The sequence below is a fragment of the Hippopotamus amphibius genome, chromosome 11 (assembly GCF_030028045.1).
Source record: "Hippopotamus amphibius kiboko isolate mHipAmp2 chromosome 11, mHipAmp2.hap2, whole genome shotgun sequence".
Classification (NCBI taxonomy): Eukaryota; Metazoa; Chordata; class Mammalia; order Artiodactyla; family Hippopotamidae; genus Hippopotamus; species Hippopotamus amphibius.
The window spans coordinates 22602311-22613492 of record NC_080196.1 but is presented as its reverse complement, the minus strand read 5'-3'; positions in this window follow the sequence as shown (position 1 = coordinate 22613492).

The window sequence follows — 11182 nt, the reverse complement described above, 5'->3', positions numbered from 1 at the left end:
CAACAAAATAGAGAAAATACAAGAAACAGTTCATAAGGACTAAGAAGAACTAAAGAGCAAACAAACAGTAATGGACAAAAAAATAACCAAAATTAAAAATACCCTAGATGGTATAAACAGCAGAATAACTGAGGCAGAAGAACGAATAAGTAAGTTGGAAGATAGAATGGGGGAAATAAGTGGCACAGAGCAGGAAAGAGAAAAAAGAATAAAAAGAATGGAAGACAGTCTCAGAGACTTTGGTGATATTAAGCGCACCAACATTTGAATAATAGGCATGCCAGAAGAAGAAGAAAAAAAGAAAGGATCTGAGAAAATAGTTGAAGAGGTTATAGTGGAAAACTTCCCCAACATGGGAAAGGAAATAATCAAGTCCAAGAAGCACAGAGAGTCCCATACAGAATAAACCCAAGGAAAAATACACTGAGGCACATATTAATCAAACTAATGACAATTAAACACAAAGAAAAAATATTAAAAGCAGCAAGAGAAAAGCAACAAATAACATATAAGGGAAAACCCATAAGGATAACAGCTGATCTTTCTGCAGAAATGCTGAAGGCCAGAAGGGAATGGCAGGATATACTGAAAATCCTGAAAGAGAAAAACCTACAGCCAAGAATATTCTACCCAGAAAGAATCTCATTCAGATTCAATGGAGAAATCAAAAGCTTTACAGACAAGCAAAAGTTAAGAGAATTCAGCACCACCAAATCAGCCTTACAACAAGTGCTAAAGGAACTTCTCTAAGTAGGAAACACAAGAGAAGGAAAAGACCTACAAAAACAAACCCAAAACAATTAAGAAAATGGTAAAAGGAACACACATGTCAATAATTACTTTAAATGTAAATGGATTAAGTGCTCCAACCAAAAGACACAGGCTGGCTGAATGGATACAAAAACAAGACCCAGTCTTAGAAGGCGGCGGAGCCGGGGCGCCTCAGAGAGTCTCCGAGGTCCGTCGAACCCACGGAGGTAGCCTCCGCCAACCGACACCTCAGCCTTCGCCCCGTGCGCGGCTCTCAGGCTTCACGGAAGTGAGAACAAGCCAACAGTAAGACAAAACCAGTGCAAATCCCCAAGTCAAAACAGCTACAGTCAAATTCAAGGAAAGCAAAGCTAATATATAGAAATACAGCTGAGGATGGCGGCGAAGTAGAGAGACGTGGAGTGCATCCCTCTCCACAGATGCATTGGGAATGCACGGAAGGACACAGTCATTCCCACAGAGAACCAGCTGAACACCAGCAGACGGCCTCGGACACCAGAAAGGGCTGCGGGGAGCCCGACATAGCTGGTAGGGAGGCATCTACGAGGGCTCAAAGAGGGTGAAGCGGCGGAGCTGTGGCAGACGGGAGGGAGTGAGAAACATACGGAGGGTCCGCAGCGCAGCTCAACGTTCCCGGACCGAGACATCGATCCGCGGCTGAACGGAGGGTCCAGGAGTGGGAGCGTGGGAACCGGAGAGCTGGTTCAGGGGGAGAAACATTGTTGCCGGTAGGGTGACGGACCGAGAGGACAGGAGCGAGGAGGTCCGCGGAGAGGAGTGCCGGTCCCTGAGAGCTGCCCGGCCATGAGGGCAGCTGGAGGCTGCAGGCTCCTGGACGGGGGGGGGGGGGGGGGGGGGGGGAGGAGCCGCGCACGTAGCCTCTCCCTCTCTTTCGGTGCCTCTGCAACAGGCAGTGGAGAGACGCCCTGCGGGCCACCTAAGGCGCTCAGGGATAACAACCACCCTCAGGCGCTCGGGCGGGGCTAGATTAAAACTCCTTGCAACGCCAGCAGCAGGGAGGCTGCCGAGAGAAAAAAAAAAACCAGCATCAAAAACAAAAAAACCCCGAGAGAGGCCCAACTCTAAGACTTTCTGTGTACGCCTGAGCCACCAGCGCCCTCTGCAACAGGCACCTCCAAGCCTGACTGAAACAACAGTGCGCCACTGCTCACTCACTCCCAGGAGAAGGAGCCACTGTTGTACCCTCTCCCTCCCCACACACCTACGCTTACAGACGAACAATAAAGGAACCTCTGCTGGTCACAGAATAACGCAAAAAAAAAAAAAAAAACCCAAGGCAAGGAGAAGGACACTTACAGCTGAGACGCTAAGGAAACAGAAATAGTAGTATCAATACCTATTGAACTGGTCCATTCTGGGATCAGTTCTGGATTTTTTTTTTTTTCTTTCTCTCTCTCTCTCTCTTTTTTTTTTTTTTTTGATTTATTAAATACGATCTTAGCCCTAAGGGATCTACAAGTTTTACAACATAATTTTTTAAGGATATTTTTTATTCTTTTTTTTTTTTTGCCTTTTTATATACTTCTATATCTAGCTAAGTTTTTGGTAGTACGGACAAAATATCTTTCATACTTTCCTTTCATCCCTTTCTTTTATACACTTCTATTCCTTTCTTTTTCTTTGCATATTTCCAACCACATTACGCTCTTCTGTTCCCCTTTCTTCCAGCCATTTTAAGTGTATTTTATCTTAACATACTTATAAGCAACACTATCAGTCTGCTCAGACTCCTTGCTCTATTCTCCAGATGATGCACTGCCTTGGTATTAATATTAGGCTTCTGTCTTTATCTTAGTTCTTAGTACAGTTGTCTAATTACATTCTGAGAATCTCCATTCTCTCTGGTGGTACTCCAGCTCATTTCTATATTTGATCCTAGCTTACAAAATCTCCCTGGATTGATGTTTGTATGTGTAGGGTGTTATTTGTTGTTTGTTTGCTTTTGCTTTTGTCTCTGATTTGTTCTGTTTCAGTTGTCAATTTCTGCTGGGTTTCTCTTTGAATATCTGATAGCACACTGGGGTTCTGTCAGGTCTTTCTAGAGCCTTATGTCCTAACGGATTCAATAATTGTGTTTCTTATACATGTATGTGTTTCCTAGACTTAATATTCATTTAATCCAATACTTGGACATTAGTCTGAGGCTTGGACAGTCTTCTATAAACACCTCTATCACCAGGACAAGCAATCCCAAAAGCTTGGACAACCATGAGGAAACAAAGAAACACCATGCAGGCAAAGGAGCAGGAAAAAAACCCACAAGACCAAATAAATGAGGAGGAAATAGGAAAAATGCCTGAAAAAGAATTTAGAGTAATGATAGTAAAAATGATACAAAATCTCGATAACAAAATTGAGAAAGTACAAGAAACAGTTCATAAGAACTCAGAAAAACAAACAGCAATGGATAACAAAATAACTGAAATTAAAAATACTCTAGATGCTATAACCAGCAGAATGACTGAGGAAGAAGAACGAATAAGTGAGTTGGAAGATAGAATGGGGGAAATAAACGCCACAGAGCAGGAAAAAGAAAAAAGAATAAAAAGACTAGAAGACAGCCTCAGAGACCTCAGTGATAACCTTAAACGTACCAACATTCGAATTATAGGCATCCCAGAAGAAGAAGAAAACAAGAAAGGGTCTGAGAAAATATTTGAAGAGGTTCTAGTGGAAAACTTCCCCAACATGGGAAAGGAAATAATTCACCAAGTCCAAGAAGCACAGAGAGTCCCATACAGAATAAACCCAAGGAGAAATACACCAAGACACATATTAATCAAACTAACGACAATTCAACACAAAGAAAAAATATTAAAAGCAGCAAGAGAAAAGCAACAAACAACATATAAGGGAAAACCCATCAGGATAACAGCTGACCTTTCTACAGAAACTCTGCAGGCCAGAAGGGAATGGCAGGATATACTGAAAGTCCTGAAAGAGAGAAACCTACAGCCAAGAATACTCTACCCAGCAAGGATCTCATTCAGATTTGAGGGAGAAATCAAAAGCTTTCCAGACAAGCAAAAGTTAAGAGAATTCAGCACCACCAAACCAGCCTTACAACAAGTGCTAAAGGAACTTCTCTAAGTAGGAAACACAAGAAAAGGAAAACACCTACAAATACAAACCCAAAACAATTCAGAAAATGGTAATTGGAACACACATGTCAATAATCACTTTAAATGTAAATGGATTAAATGCTCCAACCAAAAGACACAGACTGGCTGAATGGATACAAAAACAAGACCCTTCTATATGCTGCCTACAAGAAACCCACTTCAGACCAAGGGATACATATAGACTGAAAGTAAAGGGATGGAAAAAGATATTCCATGCAAATGGAAGTCAAAAGAAAGCTGGAATAGCAATACTCATATCAGACAAATTAGACTTGAAAGTAAAGACTATTAAAAGAGACAAGGAAGGGCACTACATAATGATCAAGGGATCCATCCAAGAAGAACATATCACAATGGTAAATATCTATGCCCCCAATATAGGAGCACCTCAATACATAAGGCAAATGCTAACAGCTATAAAAGGGGACATCGACAGTAACACAATAATAGTGGGAGACTTGAACACTCCACTTACATCAATGGACAGATCATCCAAACAGAAAATAAATAAAGACACACAAGCTTTAAATGACACATTAGACCATCTCGACTTCATTGATATTTATAGGACATTCCATCCAAAAACGACAGACTACACTTTCTTCTCAAGTGCACACGGAACATTTTCCAGGATAGATCACATCTTGGGTCACAAATCAAACCTCAGCAAATTCAAGAAAATTGAAATCATATCAAGCATCTTCTCAGACCACAACGCCATGAGACTAGATATCAATTACAGGAAAAAAACTGCAAAATATACAAACACATGGAGGCTAAACAATTCACTCTTAAACAACCAAGGAATCACTACAGAAATCAAAGAGGAAATCAAAAAATATCTAGAAACAAATGACAACGAAAACACAACCACCCAAAACCTATGGGACGCAGCAAAAGCAGTTCTAAGAGGGAAGTTTATAGCAATACAGTCCTACCTTAAGAAACAAGAAAATGATCGAATAAACAACCTAACCTTACACCTCAAACAACTAGAGAAAGAAGAACAAAGAAACCCCAAAGTGAGCAGAAGGAAAGAAATCATAAAGATCAGAGCAGAAATAAATGAAAAAGAAAGGAAAGAAACCATAAGAAAAATAAATGAAACTAAAAGCTGGTTCTTTGAGAAGATTAATTGATAAACCATTAGCCAGACACATCAAGAAAAAAAGGGAGAAGATGCAAATCAACAGAATTAGAAATGAAAAAGGAGAAGTCACAACGGACACCTCAGAAATACAAAACATCATGAGAGACTACTACAAGCAACTATATGCCTATCAATTGGATAACCTGGAAGAAATGGATACATTCTTAGAAAAATACAATCTTCCAAGACTGAACCAGGAAGAAATAGAAACCATGAACAGACCAATCACAAGTACAGAAATTGAGGCAGTGATTAAAAATCTCCCAACACACAAAAGCCCAGGACCAGATGGATTCACAGGCGAATTCTATCAAACATTTCGAGAAGAGTTAACACCTGTCCTTCTCAAACTCTTCCAAAATATTGCAGAAGGCAGAGCACTCCCAAACTCATTCTACGAGGCTACCATCACCCTGATACCAAAACCAGGCAAAGATGTCACAAAAAAAGAAAACTACAGGCCAATATCACTGATGAATATAGATGCAAAAATCCTCAACAAAATACTAGCTAACAGACTGCAACAGCACATTAAAAAAATCACACACCACGATCAAGTGGGGTTTATCCCTGGGATGCAAGGATTCTTCAATATACGCAAATCAATCAACGTGATACATCATATCAACAAATTGAAGGATAAAAACCATATGATCATTTCAATAGATGCAGAAAAAGCTTTTGACAAAGTTCAACATCCATTTATGATAAAAGCTCTCCAGAAAATGGGCATAGAAGGAAATTACCTCAACATAATAAAAGCCATATATGACAAACCAAAAGCCAACATTGTTCTCAATGGAGAAAAACTGGAAGAATTCCCTCTAAGAACAGGAACAAGACAAGGGTGTCCACTCTCACCACTATTATTCAACATAGTTTTGGAAGTGTTAGCCACAGCAATCAGAGAAGAAAAAGAAATTAAAGGAATCCAAATTGGAAAAGAAGAAGTAAAATTGTCACTCTTTGCAGATGACATGATACTATATATAGAAAACCCTAAAGACTCTACCAGAAAACTGCTAGCACTAATTGATGAGTTTAGTAAAGTAGCAGGATACAAAATGAATGCACAGAAATCTCTTGCATTCCTATACACTAACAACGGAAGAGCAGAAAGAGAAATTAAGGAAACTCTCCCATTCACCATTGCAACCAAAAGAATCAAATACCTAGGAATAAACCTGCCTAAGGAGGCAAAAGATCTGTATGCAGAAAACTTTAAGACATTAATGAAAGAAATCAAAGATGACACAAACAGATGGAGGGACATACCATGTTCCTGGATTGGAAGAATCAACATCATGAAAATGACAGTACTACCCAAAGCAATTTACAGATTCAATGCAATCCCGATCAAATTACCAATGGCATTTTTCACAGAACTAGAGCAAGAAATCTTACGATTTGTATGGAAACGCAAAAGACCCCGAATAGCCAAAGCAATCTTGAGAAGGAAAAATGGAGTTGGTGGAATCAGGCTTCCTGACTTCAAACTGTACTACAAGGCCATAGTGATCAAGACAGTATGGTACTGGCACAAAAATAGAAAGGAAGATCAATGGAATAGAATAGAGAACTCAGAAGTAAGCCCAAACACATATGGGCACCTTATCTTTGACAAAGGAGGCACGAGTATACAATGGAAAAAAGACAGCCTCTTCAATAAGTGGTGCTGGGAAAATTGGACAGCAACATGTAAAAGAATGAAATTAGAACACTTCCTAACACCATACACAAAAATAAACTCCAAATGGATTAAAGACCTACATGTAAGGCCAGACACTATCAAACTCCTAGAGGAAAACATAGGCAGAACACTCTTTGACGTACATCAAAGCAACATCCTTTTTGACCCACCTCCTAGAATCATGGAAATAAAATCAAGAATAAACGAATGGGACCTCATGAAACTTAAAAGCATTTGCACAGCAAAAGAAACCATAAAGAAGACAGGAAGGCAACCCTCAGAATGGGAAAAAATAATTGCCTATGAAACAACGGACAAAGGATTAACCTCCAAAATATACAAGCAGCTCATGAAGCTTCATACCAAAAAAGCAAATAACCCAATCCACAAATGGGCGGAAGACCTAAATAGACATTTCTCCAAAGAAGATATACAGATGGCCAACAAATACCTGAAAAGATGCTCAACATCACTCATCATCAGAGAAATGCAAGTCAAAGCCACAATGAAGTATCACCTCACACCAATCAGAATGGCCATCATCACAAAGTCTGGAAACAACAAATGTTGGAGAGGGTGTGGAGAAAAGGGAACTCTCCTGCACTGTTGGTGGGACTGTAAGTTGGTACAGCCACTATGGAAAACAATTTGGAGGTTCCTTAAAAAACTACAAATAGAACTACCATATGATCCAGTCATCCCACTCCTGGGCATAAACCCAAAGAAAACCATAATCCCAAAAGAAACTTGTACCATAATGTTTATTGCAGCACTATTTACAATAGCCAGCACATGGAAGCAACCGAAATGCCCATCAACATATGAATGGATAAAGAAGATGTGGCATATATATACAATGGAATATTACTCAGCTCTTAAAAGGGATGAGATGGAGCTATATGTAATGAGGTGGATAGAACTACAATCTGTCATACATAGGGAAGTAAGTCAGAAAGAGAAGGACAAATATTGTATGCTAACTCACATATACGGAATCTAAAAATGGTACTGATGAACTCAGTGACAAGAACAAGGAAGCAGATACAGAGAATGGACTGGAGAACTCGAGGTATGGGAGGGGGTGGGGGGTGAAGGGGAAACTGAGACGAAGCGAGAGAGTAGCACAGACATATATATACTACCAACTGTAAAATAGTCAGTGGGAAGTTGTTGTATAACAAAGGGAGTCCAACTCGAGGATGGAAGATGCCTTAGAGGACTGGGGCAGGGAGGGTGGGGGGGACTCGAGGTGGGGGCGTCAAGGAAGGGAGGGAATATGGGGATATGTGTATAAAAGCAGTTGATTGAACCTGGTGTACCCCCCAAAAAAAAATAATAAAAAAAAAATAAAAAATAAAAAAATAAAAAATAAAAAAAAGCAAGACCCTTCTATATTCTGCCTACAAGAAACCCACTTCAGACCAAGGGATACACATAGACTGAAAGTGAGGGGATGGAAAAAGATATTCCATGCAAATGGAAGCCAAAAGAAAGCTGGAGTAGCAATACTCATATCAGACAAATTAGACTTTAAAGTAAGGATGATTACAAGAGACAAAGAAGGACACTACATAATGATCAAGGGATCTGTCCAAGAAGAACATATAACAATTGTAAATATCTACACACCCAGCATAGGAGCACCTCAATACATAAGGCAAATGCTAACAGCCATAAAATGGGAAATCGACAGTAACAAAATTACAATATGAGACTTTAACACCCCACTTACATCAATGGACAGATCATCCACACAGAAAATAAACAAGGACACACAAGCTTTAAATGACTGCCAAGACCAGCTTGGCGACTCGAGGTGAGTGACGGGTGCCGCAAGCTTAAAGAAAACACAGACACAGATTTAAGAGAAAGATGGGACCGGGGGACTCAAGACCTCTAGGATCAAGAGCCTCGCTGATTGATCCCACATTGCCTTTATTGAGTTCTTGCCATAGCTTAAGTGTCTAACACTCCCAGTTTAGTCCCACAAACAAATTTATCTTTGAAGTAAACAAAGGCCTCACATGAGGGGGGCAATGACCTTTGTTTGCCTCCTGGGTCTGATTTGAGCAGGGTGTGGATTTGAGCTGGGCATGGAGAGCAAAGCAGCCCTGGGGGCAGGAGACCTCTCTCAAAAGGATTAAGGGTCTGTGCCCCACCCCTGTTGGCCCCTCTGCAACTGTGCCTGTCTTAGGTTGTTCCTCCCCTGAGGAATCTTACCCATTTCTGGCTAACCAGCCATCCTCCCTCCGGGGCCAAACAGGGTGATATGAGGTATGCAAGTGAGAAAGTGGCTGCGCCCCCAGAGAGGTCAATATTCTATTTCCATGGTAGCCTATGCCCCCATGGTCTCCACGCCCAGCACCCTTAGTTCCTCCACTGCTCAAGCAGGACATTCTGCATCCAGTTGCTTGGCCCACATACTTTAATTACTTTTAGTAACATTTTCAAGGTTTCAGAAAGACTTCTGAATGTTTTCCCACAAATGACACATTAGACTATCTCAACTTAATTGATATTTACAGGACATTCCATCCAAAAACTACAGAATACACTTTCTTCTCAAGTGCACACGAAACATTGTCCAGGATAGATCACATTTTGGGTCACAAATCAAGCCTTGGTAAATTCAAGAAAGTTGAAAACATATCAAACATCTTCCATGACCACAGCACCATGAGACTAGATATCAATTAAAGGAAAAAAACTAAAAAATACAAACACATGGAGGCTGAGCAATACACTATTAAGCAACCAAGAAATCATTAAAGAAATCAAAGAGGAAATCAAAAAAATCTAGAAGCAAATGACAATGAAAACACAAAAACCCAACACCTATGGGACGTAGCAAAAGCAGTTCTAAAAGGGAATTTTATAACCATACAGTCCTACCTCAAGAAACAAGAAAAATATTGAATAAACAACTTAACCTTACACCTAAAACAATTAGAGAAAGAAGAACAAAAACACCCCAAATTGAGCAGAAGGAAAGAAATCATAAAGATCAGAGCAGAAATAAATGAAAAAGAAAGGAAGGAAACAATAGCCAAGATGAATGAAACTAAAAGCTGGTTCTTTGAGAAGATAAACAAAAATGATAAACAATTAGCCAGATTCATCAGGAAAAAAAGGAAGATGCAAATCAACAGAATTAGAAATGAAAAAGGAGCAGTAACAACTGACACTGCAGAAATACAAAAGTTCATGAGAGACTACTACAAGAAATAAATTGGATAACCTAGAAGAAATGGATAAATTCTTAGAAAAATACAACCTTCCAAGACTGAACCAGGAAGAAATAGAAACTGTGAACAGACCAATCACAAGTATGGAAATTGAGGCTGTGATTAAAAATCTCCCAACAAACAAAAGCCCAGGACCAGATGGATTCACAGGTGAATTCTATCAAACATTTAGAGACGAGCTAACACCTATCCTTCTCAAACTCTTCCAAAATATAGTAGAAGGTGGAACACTCCCAAACTCATTCTACAAGGCTACCATCACCCTGATACCAAAACCAGGCAAAGATGTCACAAAGAAAAAGAAAACTACAGACCAATATCACTGACAAATATAGATGCAAAAATCTTCAACAACATACTAGCTAACAGAATCCAACAGCACATTAAAAAGATCATACAACATGATCAAGTAGGGTTTATCCCTGGGATGCAAGGATTCCTTAATATATGCAAATCAATCAATGTGATACATCATATGAACAAATTGAAGGATAAAAATCATATGATAATCTCAATAGATGTGGGAAAAGTTTTGACAAAATTCAACATCCATTTATGATGGATGTTGAAATGGGCAGAAAATGGGCATATAAGGAAAATACCTCAACATAATAAAAGCCATATATGAGAAACCAAAAGCCAACATCTTTCTAAATGGTGAAAAACCGAAAGAATTCCCCCCTAAAAACAGGAATAAGACAATGGTGCCCACTCTCACCATTATTATTCAGCATAGTTTTGGAAGTTCTAGCCACAGCAAGCAGAGAAGAAAATGAAATATAAGGAATCCAAATTGGAAAAGAAGTAAAATTGTCACTCTTTGCAGGTGACATGATATCATACATAGAAAACCCTAAAGATTCTAACAGAAAACTGCTAGCACTAATCAATGAATTTAGTAAATAGCAGGATACAAAAATAATGCACAGAAATCTCCTGCATTCCTATACACTACCAACGAAAGAGCAGAAAGAGAAATTAAGGAAACTCTTCCTTTTACCATGGCAACAGAAAAGAATAAAATACTTAGGAATAAACCTACCTAAGGAGGCAAAAGACCTGTATGCAGAAAACTATAAGACACTGATGAAAGAAATCAAAGATGATACAAACAGATGGAGAGACATACCATGTTCCTGGATTGGAAGAATCAACATTGTGAAAATGACTATACTACACAAAA